At 40.1% G+C, this 12302-nt stretch overlaps 1 protein-coding gene across 5 annotated transcripts in view; it reads left to right on the top strand.

The window, feature by feature from the left end:
- ITSN2 (intersectin 2) overlaps positions 1-12302 on the top strand; it is an 81706-nt gene that overhangs the window by 426 nt on the left and 68978 nt on the right. For 3 of the 5 annotated variants that reach the window (XM_017744970.1, XM_008641889.2, XM_017744968.1), the window contains exon 1: positions 23-126. The exons of 1 other annotated variant lie outside the window; for it this stretch is intronic. The gene's annotated coding sequence lies outside the window, so the exon portion shown is untranslated. Of the gene's footprint in view, positions 1-22; positions 127-12302 lie in introns of those variants that run through there. One more of the 5 variants, XM_017744971.1, reaches the window with a different exon arrangement.

Below are 12302 nucleotides of genomic sequence, written 5' to 3'. Positions count from 1 at the left end.
GGGGGGTGGGCGGGCGGGCCCCCCCGCTGCCGGCGCTGCCGCGGCTCGCCCGCGCTCCCTTAGTGCGCTGCGAGCGGAGAGATCCCGGTGCCTGTGCCCAAACAGCTCCCGGAGCGCCCTGCCGAGGTGAGGTGACTCGGACGCGTTTGTAGAGCCCAGTTCCTTGTGGTGATGGTGATTTTGTTCCGGCCGGTTACCTGTGAAAACACGGAGTTTGGAGAAACCGAGCTGGTTTCTGCAGTTAAAGTTTGCAAACTGTTCTGTCTGTAAATAGACTGGCTTTTCTCGGTCTCGACTTCTCACCGCGGCATGTCGTAATTCAGAAAATAAAATGAGGCTGCGATACGTGATTCGGTTCCCTAAACATTAAGGTACCATTTTGAACACAGTAAATGGTTTTCACGGCAGCTGAGGCTTTGACATCTGTCACATTGCAGAACTCGAAAGTAGATCGTGCTTTAAGATAGTGCCTGCCTTCTTTGAATTCTTGCAGCGGTTCTCTTAAACACCGGTCTGAAATTCCCCGTCTAAAACACGGCAGTGAGAAGCCTCAAGTTTCTTTGCCCCTTGTGTCCAGGCTACCCTATCGTGTGCGTTGCTCTTTTGGGAAAATGATGTTTTTTAAACTCGTTTGCTGTTGGTGCTGGCCTGTGGTGGCCGCAGCTCCCACGCCGGAATGTGCACAGGGAAAATCGGGGGGTGTGTGAAATAGAACGTGGTGTGGGTAACATCGGTGACACATAAATTGCAGCTGGCTTTGAAGAATTTAAATAATTCATCTGAAATTTTCTTGTAACAAACTTCTGTATCCGCTAATGCGATGGTGACATTTAAAAGTGATGAGCGCTAGGAACTAATTGGAAAAATAGTAGCTACGTGAGTTTCATTCTGCTACCAAAGCTGGTTCATTTTTGTTACCTTGTTTCCACTCTACCTCCCCTGTTTTTCTGTGTGTATTTTTTTATTCTGACTCAGCTGGGAGGGGCATTCACACCACCGTGCCTCTGAGAATTTAGAGAAACCCTAGTTCAGACTCTGGGCTCCATATGATGTGAACTGCCTGATGCCTGCAGACATGGATTTAGGCTGCTCCTTGCTCTCTGTTGAACAGAATTTTTTGTCAGATTAGCCTCCTAACTCAGATGCCTAAATTAGATCAAGTGAATATGCTTATCCTTTTAATTACTATCCTGAGGGAATTGCATTTACTTTTTTCTCCTCCATCTGTACAAGATCTGGGGTACGGGATGTGTCCCTGGCTGAGTTGTAGCTGTCACTGTAATAGAAACAAAGAGGATGTTCCTGTAGCAGTAACAATAACAAAATGGGGTGCCTATGGTTGGTTTGTGCTAATCATAAAAATAATGAGGTTATCTACCATAGGTGCTGGTCAAAGCACCTAAGCTTTATGGCTACTTATTTTTTTAACCATTTTTGTAGACAGAATGAGATAGGTCAAGGCTGAAGTGACATGTGGATGATTTTGAAGTCTGTTATTGAGAAGTCTTTATTGAGATTCAGGTATTACAGTGATTTTTACCACAACAGTACTTACAGCAAAGTTTTTTACAAATATTTCTGTTGTAATCTTTAATGTTGAAAAATTAATCGATTTCATGCCATAGGAAAGTAGCAGCTATGGAAAATAAAGCTAAGTCTGGAGGTGATAGTATTTCTTCATTGAGCTGCTTGTCAGGAGCTGGTGAGGAAAATGAGGCAGCATTTGGAAAGTGAAAGGTGATGTGCTTGCTTTGCTTGGGGCATTATCAAAAACCTTCACAGCCTTTGAAAATAGGCATCAGTCCGGAAAATACCTTGGGATTAGTTCCTGAAAGGCAGTGTAGTCCAGATTAGTTCCTGTCACAAATTGAGACAGATGTCTCTGGTCTGAGAGATAAACTGTTAGTTAACAGTTTGCAAGTAAATTATCTGCTGTTGCCTCAAAAGATTTAATTTGATCAACCTGCAAACTACGTGAAAAAAGCATTTCATCAGATTTTTCTTTTAAAAGCCAGAGCTGTTCTCTTTGCCTTTTTAAAACTGGTTCAAAAATTTGACATCTTTATTTGTAATGTTAATTTCTGGCCTATTTTCACTTGAAAGGAAATGTCTCCAGTATCTTGTTTTTTAAAAAGCTTTTAACTCTTTCCATTTTTTTTTTTTTTTTTTATTTACCTCAAATGTAGTTATAGAATAATATTATTTTGAAGGGACTTCTGGAGGTCATCTGGTCCAACCCTATGAAAAGCATGGCTAACTCAGGTCACTCAGAGCCATGTCTGGTTGTGTTTGGATTACCTCTGAGGGTGGAGATCCCAAAAACTCACTGGACAGCCCTCTCCAGTTTGGTACCCACACTTGCAGTACATCCATCCCATTGCCCAGGCTGTCAGTGAAGACATTAAACAATACTGGCCATGGCATCAGCCCCTGGGGAACATCATTAGTTCCAGCCAGATGGATTTGAGACTGCTGATCACAGTGCTCTGAGTCTGATGGTCAGGCAGGTTTTTCACCCAGTTTACAGTCAACCTTTTCAAACTATATTCCACCAGTTTGGCTCCAAGTATACTGTGGGAGACCTTGTTAAAAGTGTCAAAACAAGCTGCTGTGCCATCGTTCACAGAGCCAGTCATCTCAAAGATGAGATGTGTCAGGTGTGGTTTGTCCTCAGTAGCCACATGCCGGCCATTTCCTATCACCTTTTTCTTCTTCGAGCATCTGTAGGTGGGTCCCAGGAGGATTTGCTCCATAATCTTTCCAGGGACTGAAGTAAGACTTAGCAGCCTTCTGTATTGGTCAGCTGTCCCTCTTGCCCTTCAGATGGAAGGTCTGATGTTCACCTTTTTCCAGTCACCAGGATCCTTGACCAGTCACCAAGAACCCCCCAAAAATAACAGAGCTTGGTCTTACAGTGACATTAGCCAGTGCTCCTGGCAGCACTGGGGCTGTGATTTGTTCCATGTATATGTATGCAATTGTTCTACTTCCTTGTTTTCAAGTTATTTTGACTTTCAAAAGCTGCTTTCAGTTCAATGTAATGTTACACCTCTTGACAAAGGGTGATGATGGATCCTGCCATGTTTTCAAGTTTTGGGGTGAAGTTTGATGTAGACAGTCCTGTGAAAATCATGAGAGCAGTAGTTGGCTGACAGAGAGTTTGGGGTGTTGCTTGGATTGGAAGGTTCACATTATGTGGCTGAATGATGTGTGAAAGTCAGTAACCCTTCTTAGGCTTTTTTGTCTTAAGTGGTGATTATAAAGATTACAAAGATAAAGTCATGCTAGTTACAGAGTTCTCTTTTTTATGACTGACTGACCTATTTCAAGCACTATCGCTTGTCAGTAAAACACTTAACACAAAGTGTACTTTGCCGTTCAGAGGTTGAACCTAGCTGTGGGGTGAAATAGGGTCATTACAGTATTCCTTCTACCTTTAAAAACATACTATCACCCTTTACCTTCACCTTTTAAAATTGCATTTTTCTTGTGTGCTCTGGTTGGTGATAAATGATACATCAGACTATTTTGAGGGGAAACACTAGCGTTAGAGTGCCTGGTTGGATTTCTAGAAGGGCTAAGCAGCTGTTTTAAGTGATCCTAAAATTTTCAAATGCTTAGTTGCAAATATTGCAGGTACCTGAATTACCTCTGGAAATGGTGTGTTTGAATCCTGATCAGTGTAGAACTGGGAGATTTATGACTACACGTAAGTTCAAGTTCTTTCCAGTGACAGACCAATGCAAACCAAAATTTTAAGCCAGCTGTGAGCAGTGAAGCCTTGTTTTCTGTGGCATTGGCTGTCTGAGTTTGATCAGATGTGAGCCTGTGTTGAATTTTTTCTCGTGGTCAGTGTATTTAGAGCAGCTTTTAGCCATGTGGATCCTCTGATGTCTAATATTGGTACTCAAACATACAGCAGTCCTTCTCTTCCTTGAGGGTACTAAATTTGGTTGTGCCTTCTCTGTCTGGTTGCCTGTTTTTTATGAATATTATAGTCTGTTAAGATCTTTGCAAAGGGCACCCTTCTGTTAAGCTTGGTCCATGTTAGGCGATGGGATTCATCAAAACACGTTAACTACTCATGTCTCATACTTTTAGGCAGAGGAGCTAAGAATTCAAGCATTCTGGTTGCTTGGTTACTATAATGTTACTGCTTTCATTAATTCACTTATCAGGATGGTGGTTTTTATTTTGTTTTTTTTTATTCTCAGATTTATTTAAGCATAAAATAAATTTTTCTTTAGAAAAAAAATAGGGGGTTTTATGTCATGAGGAGGAGTTCTTACTTCTACACATACAGTGTTTTATTGCCCTTTGCAAGATGATACAGGGACTGTAGTAACTCGTTTTTCTGGTATTGTGCCATTAGCACCAAATGTTGTAAAGGTAAGGATTAGGTCACATAAAAATTATAAGCTAAAAATGAAGCTGATGAAATGCCATTTTTCTTCAAATGGAGAGTATTTAGAACTTTGTCAGTATAGGAACACAGCCTGGCCAGGTTGGTTACTTGGATCCTAGAGTTAAAATAATGGATTGAACATTAATATATAGAGGAGCACAGTGTTGTGTAACTCTTATTTTCAGAACAGCACATGAAATTCAAATGATGTAACATGATGACAGTAGCAGCACAAAGCATTGGAATTACCTAATAGAGGACAAGTACCTGAGAACTATTTTTAAACATTTTGGCACTTACAGATAGTTGAAAAGGCGTGGTTGATCCAGAAAAGTCACAGCTTCTTTGGAACAGCAATTCTGAGAGCCAGTTTAACTTGAGACACTTTGATATGAGACGTTGTTGCTTCAGAAGTAGCAGATAATAATTCTGAGCCAGCTCTACTAGTGAAAATGTTCAAGGCTGATGCAAGTGGAGCTTGTGAAATGCTGTGGCATCAGTCATGAGCAGTATCTGCAGTCAGTGATTCAACAGCATACACATGAAGTAAGGGAAGAAAAGGAAATGGGAGTTAACTCTTCTTTGTTTCTAAAAATATTACAATTGGAATGCGAAAAAAAATTACCTATTATGGCTATACAAATAAATGTATCAAAAAATCAGAGCATATTTAAATAATACTTTTAGTCTTATCCTTCAAAGGTCAAGAATTTTACTAATCAAAAGCAAAAACTTTATAGCTTTTTCCACTACACTGTAATGACTTTAAGGTGGGACAAGTGTCTTTCTAACTGAAATAATTTTGCCCCTCAGGATTTTACATGATGTTGAGATGTTTGTCTAACACAGGTGATAACTGATTCTCTAAGATCATGAAATTCAAATTTGGTGGTCAAAACATTATTACTGTATGCTCTAGAGCTCAGTGGTAAAGGTTTAAGAGACCACATTTCAACTGGATGATTTGAAGGACTGTTCTTCATAATATAAGCATGGATGAGACTTGGAGATGGGAGTGGGGTCAAGAGCAGGAAGCTTCATCTGCGGCAAGTGAGAGGTGCTGTGGCCACGCTGCCTGTGTCCTGGGTCCACCTCAGGACCAGTGTGCTGGTCTCAGAGTTCCTGTGCTGGGCAGAATCTTCGTTACAACCACACTTCCCTGTGTCACTTTGGGGAAAGCATTTTTACCCATCTGTTATCAATCTGAAATACTCCTACCTAGTTATTTTTTTTCTTGTTGGACTGCCTTATGCTGATCTTTACTTCTTCTCCCAAGAAGTTTCCTTGATTTTTGATTCATCTGAGATAAATACCTTTTCTTTGCTTTAAAGGCCGCTTGTGGCTTTTCTCCCCTCTGCTTGTCATCTCATTCAATTTTGAGAAGTTAAGCCTGCAATGGTTTTGTGCAGCTGCCCAGCTTGAAAGCAGATACCTAAACTGTAAATCCAGTCTCACTGAATGTTTTATTTTCATTAGTTTTACAGATAGTCAATGATTGCTTTCTGCTGAGCACAGAAGAGTACTCACGTATCTTTTGGTTTTTGCTTTGTTGTAGCAGCCCATTAGATGTTCTGTACATTTTGCACTGTTATCTGGGACTGAAAACTGAGCAGCAAGTTAAGTAGCATCTATTCTATCATTAGGAGAAAATAATTAAGCATTCTTCTTTTAGTTGTGGTTTTTTTTTTTTCTCTGTTATCATTTTGCTTGTGCTCCTGATGGAAAGACAGGAGCAGGCTCAAAACTTTCCTCTAAGGTGGCAAGATTTCAAATGAATAAGCTTAAAAGTAATATGCTCTCAATGTTTCCAGTCATGGTTGAAGTAAGAAAATAATGAAAAGAAGACAACTCATCAAATACTTGGGTCTCGCCCAAGTCCGTATTGACATAAATTAGGAGTTACAGTGTGAAAGTGGAGAACTGCAGGTTTCAAGGTGTGTGGACCTCACCAAACAGCATTTAAGGGTGCTGGTACAATGCTTGCAAATAATTAGATGTGAGAATTGATGTCTTTTAAAACAGAATCTAGAAAAAATGGCATATGGAGTAGGGAGTCATGTGAATTAGAAAGTAGGAAGCAAAAAAACCACTAAGAGTATTTTAAGTTACCACCCCTTGAGGAGCAAGCATATCTCACTCAGCTCTCTGGAAAGGTTACAATATGCAGCCTGGAGTTCCTTCTCGAAGGTAGAAGCTCAGAGCCTTTAAAAAAAAATCTTATAAATAGTCTACCCTCTGCTTTTTGCTTTTTTTCATTTCCTTTTTAAACAAAGCAAGCAGAGGTGGTGATGTCTGTCTGGGATCAGGTTAGTGAATGTATTCTTCCAGGGTGTGACAGAGCTGGGTTCAATTCCCATCTTTTCCTGAGGAAGTTTGTGTCTCCTGGGAGAAGGGCCAGGGATTTAAATAGTGAGCTTCCTGAAGTGGGATTCTCATTCTCTCCTTCAGAATAATTTCTTCCTTGCAAAGAAGATTTGAAGCTGGAAGGGCATGGACAGACAGAGAGGAACCTGTGCATCTGTGCTTTAATGTAGAGAATTTCTTGTAGGTGGTTGAAGTCCTGAATTAACATTACTATTCCAATCACTGTTCATGAGTTTCCTTGATTGACTGTGCAAGAAAATAGGGGAAACCATCTCCTAGGAGGGGGAAAAGATCAGTTTTAATCTCCAGAAACAGAGGAGAGAGCTGAACAGTGTCTTGATACTTTGAATGGGTGCTTTCACAGCTGAGCAGCTGTGTAAGAAACAGAGTAAACCCAGCAACAGTGACCACACAATTCTGTTTTTTGAACAGAAACAGAGATTCTTGTATTTTTGATGGTCAGTATGTTCAGAAAGCCTATTAGTCAGGCAAGGTGGGCAGAAGGATATTTGTCAGAAAAATACTTTTTGTGTTGTGTCTGGATCACTGTTGGGAAGGAAGTTTCTCTTTCACAGTGAGCAAGGAAAGGGCTTTGTAGCACAAGGTTAAGAAGTAAAATATTTAACCCTCTATTTTTTCCTTCAAATGTCAAAATATTAACTAAAGCTTGCAGTACTGTTATCTACAGTAGCATGGGGAGCAGGAAGAGCCAGCAATGTGCTACCCACAGTCGACTCCTCCGTTTTGTCACTGGTGTCATTCGTTTGTTATCGGAGTGGGTGGACTTTGTAAGCTGGCCACAGTGCATTTTGAAAAGGCCATGTGGCTGTGTACAGCTGTACTGTAGAAATGAGATAAAGGCTTGGCCTGCCACAATGTTGATGTGTTTTTTTTTTTTTTTTTTTTTTTTTTTTAATCAGTAGAGTCTCATACCGGTATGTCTTGAACCAAGAGAAGTTCTAGTCTGTGCTAGTTCGTAATGCCTTACTAATGCTTCTTATTATCTCATTTTTAAGAGAGTACTCCAAAAAAAGCAGGAAACAGCTACATGGGCTATTATTACAAAGTCACTGCTTGCTTTGCAGGTACTAGTGAGTCGTCTTTGTGTTGTCCATATCTACAGGTGTTGCAAAGAGTAAATCAGGTAACTGGTGCTGTAGTCTCTGTTCTTGCTAATTGGCTTTTGCAGCAAAATTCCGCAATATATCTTCCTCCTGCCATGGAGAAAAGGAAGAGTAACAGGGTGACCACACATGCTGCTTCCATGGTATTTGCTTTCTTCCAGACAGAGCCTGGTGCACCAGACCTTCATTCCTACTAAAACTATGTGGCTGTGGTTTTTCTGAGAAATGTTTTGAAAAAAATAATTGATTCAAGTATAAATATTAACAAAGATTGTGGTAAAGCTGCCCTTCATAAAATGGCAATATGCCTATGACAGGGAAAAGAAAAAGCTTTTTTCCCTCTGTGTGCAGTCTGCCCAGCCCTAATGTTTTCTAATGCTTTCAGCATGGTCCTGATGTGTTCCCTGCTTTTTGCAGTCTCCTCATTTCTTTTCTCCACTTGTCTCAACTGTAATGAACACTGAGAGAGGGAACAGAAGTTGCAGTCTGGCAGGTCAGTTTGTGAAAGCAATTAGTGCTCTAGAGATTGGGGCTAGTCAGATGTCTTGTTTACAAGAACTTGCTGTTCTGCTGTTTAAATGTAAGATCCAAGTTTTCCTGTTTTCACCCTAAATGGCAGCAGGACTTAATGTCATCTACAGTGTTCATAATGATGTTTGATCCTGTTGTTACACCATGGATTTCGTGCTGTGTCTGTGACAGTTTCTTACGACTCATGACTGAGTTCACCAAGCACATCTAGAACATTTTGCAGAAACAATTTTTTGTGAAATATTCTGGTGGTGAAGGCCATGATTTCATCAATATCATCTGTTTGGGACACTGGTTATAGTATTTTCTTGATTTTTATTTTCTTTCTTCAGTGAACATTTCTTTATGGCATTGTATAATGTGTTGTGTAAAAAGGGTGCTTGGAAATTTACAGCTTTCACCTCCATTAATGATTAGAAGTTAGCAGAATCATTCTAAAAAATTCTAAGTTTGTCTTAAAGTGAGAATATTTTGTTGAGATTTCCCTCGGTAAATAAGTGGTTCACACTTGTGTCCTAAAGCTTTAAGATGCTTTTACACCTTTGTAGGTCTTTATAGATGGTGACTGCAGCAACTTTATTTGCAATTTGTGAAAATAAGCTGCTTTTAGCTTTGATGTAGGCATAATCTCCAAGCCTTTGGGATGTGCTGGGGAAATGCAGAAGACAGAATACTTGTTGAGGGCAAGCTGCCTTCTTTGAGAAGGATTGTTTTCACAGACTTCTGAAAAATGTGTGTAGATTTCAAGTTTACTGAACTGTTTCCTCCTTCTTTAAAAAAAATCGAGTGAGGGGAAATTATATTGCAGCAATACTTTAGTTCTTCCTTTTTTTACTTCTTGGTACAACTTGAGAGTCTGTCATTGGAGAAGTATCTGTGCTTGGTGTAGTCCTGATGTCTGAATGAAGTGGATCTGTGCAAAGGGATAAGAATGTGTTTCCAGTGCTGGTGAGATATACAAAATCCTGTAAAAGGCCTGCTTATGATTTTTGGTTGCTTCTGTACGGTCATAATTTTCTCCATTTGTAACAGTTACTGTAGGAGGGTTTTGGTCCCCTTCAAGTTTAGTATTTATTTAAAATATGACAAGGTCTGCATATAGACATAATAGTGAGACAACAGAGCTAAAACATGATTAAATCACATCGCATTGCTGTAACGTACTCTCAGTACAGACCCATTGGGCAGTTCCCTCTTCTTTTTGGACCTTGGGTGTTGGTTCATCTACATGGCAATGCCCAGCACAGATTTACCAGGCTGGTTCAGCCCAGATGTGAAAAACTTGGGGAATTATCAGGTGTTGATAATTAGGGCAGGACATTATTTTGCTGATGAAAATGAACCAGGAACACATGTCCTCCATAGATGCAGGGCTTTCATAAATAGGAATGATCCCCACCAAGCGAAAGCGACATCAGAGTCCTCAAAATTTTTCAGTTGAAATTGATTTTAAAATGTGGTATAGTTGTGACTCCCGGGACATTAAAATGAGGAGAAGGTATTTCCCCATTTTGTGTGCATGAAGCTGCCTGGGTTACTTCTCCCACTCACCTGCTCAGCAGTTGAGAGTTTGAAAGCTCAATCTACACAAGCCATTTCAGCAAAACCAAGGCAAAATGTGACTTTCTCTCTAACTGTGAGACATATAAAGTATTTCAAAAGTATATCTTAAGATTTGGGGTTTTAAGAGTTAATCAGTTTACTATCAGACCTGTATTGTCTGATAATTATCTGACTTGTATTGTGAGGCCTCCCCTCGAGTACTGTATCCAGTTTTGGGCCCCACACTAAGAAGCATATAAAAATATCAGAACATGTCCAAAGGAGGGAAACAAGGATGGTGAGAGGACTAGAGGGCAAGATTTTTGAGGAACAGCTGAGAATATGAGGTTTGTCCAGTTCAGAGAAGAGACCGAGGGAGTGACCTCATTGCTATCTACATCTTCCTTATGATGGGAGCAGCAAGGGAAGTGCCAGTCTCTTCTGGTGACAGGACATGAGGGAATGGCTTGAAGCTGTATCAGAGAACATTGAGATTGGATGTAAGGAAAAGTTCTCCACAGAGAGGGCAATTATGCACAAGAAACTCCCCAGGGAAGGCGTCATCGCCCCAAGCGAGTTGGTGTTCGTGAAATGTTTGGCCAAATGCTCTTCAGATACACCGGTTAACTTTTAGGGTGTCCAGCGTGGAGGCTGAATTTGGACTCAATGATCCTCTTGTGTCCCTTCCAGCTTGGAATATTCTATGTTTTTGTGATTACTCATTAAAAAAAAAAAAAAACAAACAACTAAAAGCTACCTGAAATTAAGAGAACAAAGTGAGTTGGAGGAAAGATCAAATGTGTAGCCCTTAACCAGTAAGACTAAATCTGGAACAAGCCACATGCAGGTGGAAATCTGCTGATTCTGGGGGTGTTCTCCAGCATCCTGCTTCTGTGTCGTCGTTTCAGGTTCTCTTTTAGACCTCCTTGACAGAACAGCTTTTGCAGAGAAATGTGCTGTAGAAGTGTTTAACAACATTGGCAGCATTTTTCAGGAAGGCTCTTTATAGATCTCAAGTGTCTTTTAGTAGGCTGCTTGGTAGGTCCATGTCTTGGAGCAGGTCCATGCTTCCTTTTTTCATCTTTCTGTGGTTCATACCTAGTGTCATTGTGAGAGATCATTTGGACTCACCAACTACTGCATTTACTTTCTTTAAGTAGATATGTATACGTGTGTGTAGCCACAAATGTATGTATATATGATAACGATGATGTGAACTATACATAGAGAATTGTTAACAAATGATCCCAGACATTTTTAATTTTATTGAAGAAACGTGCAATAGATAAAAAAAAAATGCTTACCTGTCCTCAGGTGGTACTAGAGGGCTTTCCAGTTGTGTGATTTTTGTGCTGAGATGTGCAGGAGTTTCTTGGCAGGAAGGGACTATGGGGAATGTGATATTTCTGTACTTAATATTAAAATATGTGGCTGTATTGAGAGGTGAAGGGTTTTTTTATGTGTGTGTGTCTGGGTAGGAGGTTAGATGTCTGAAAAGGGGGTGAGTGAGATGTGACTCATGTATTTTTAAATAAAAATAAATATTTCATTTTTGTAGCTTCATCCTGTACAATAGTTCCTCCACATAGAGGACAATGATTATGATGTATAGATTTCAGTATTTAAGTAAAATTATCTTGTCCAAAGCACAAGCTGACTTAATTGTCTAAGTTCTATGTTCATAAAGCAGTGTATTGTTCATGCTTTTCCCTCAGATAAGTATTAGTGAATATTTTGCAATTCTAAAGTATTCTTTATACAGGTACTCTTGAAAGGATGCATACTAGAAAAACGAAATCTTAGTACTCTGATATTTATTATAAAGTAAATTCTATTGAGACATCGTTTAAATGCTGCTTTTGAGTCTTTATGCAGTAGCTCAGGAGAAGGAATAACTTCATTGTGTTACTTCTGCAAAACTGTCTGATGACAGATTTTTATTGGGACAAGCCCTTTCTTCAGAATACATCATGTAAGAGTGTTTTCTTTGTTAATGGGGCGTGGAGTGGTGGAATGGATGAATTTGAATAATAATTGGTTTCCCACTTTGCTCAGCAGCAGCTTTGGCTCAAGGCGCTGAGCACTGAATTTTTTTATTTTTTTATTTTTTTCTTAATGAAACACTAAGTATTTACCGGGGAGAGCTGGCAGGGACCTGCTGGGACCCCGGGCTCTGCTGTCCCCAGCCATATGTCCCGGGGGGCCGGGGGCAGTTCGTGTGCATCACTCCGAGCGCTTGGTACTGTTTTCCTTTAAGAACTGGCACAACGTTCAGGACTGCACCGCATACCCTATACTAAATAAATAAATAAATAAATAAATAACCTCCCACCCCC

This window comes from Corvus brachyrhynchos, unplaced genomic scaffold, assembly GCF_000691975.1.
Source record: "Corvus brachyrhynchos isolate BGI_N302 unplaced genomic scaffold, ASM69197v1 scaffold116, whole genome shotgun sequence".
Taxonomy (NCBI): Eukaryota; Metazoa; Chordata; class Aves; order Passeriformes; family Corvidae; genus Corvus; species Corvus brachyrhynchos.
Note: the sequence above shows the minus strand (reverse complement) of the source record. Positions and strands in the feature narration are given on the sequence as shown.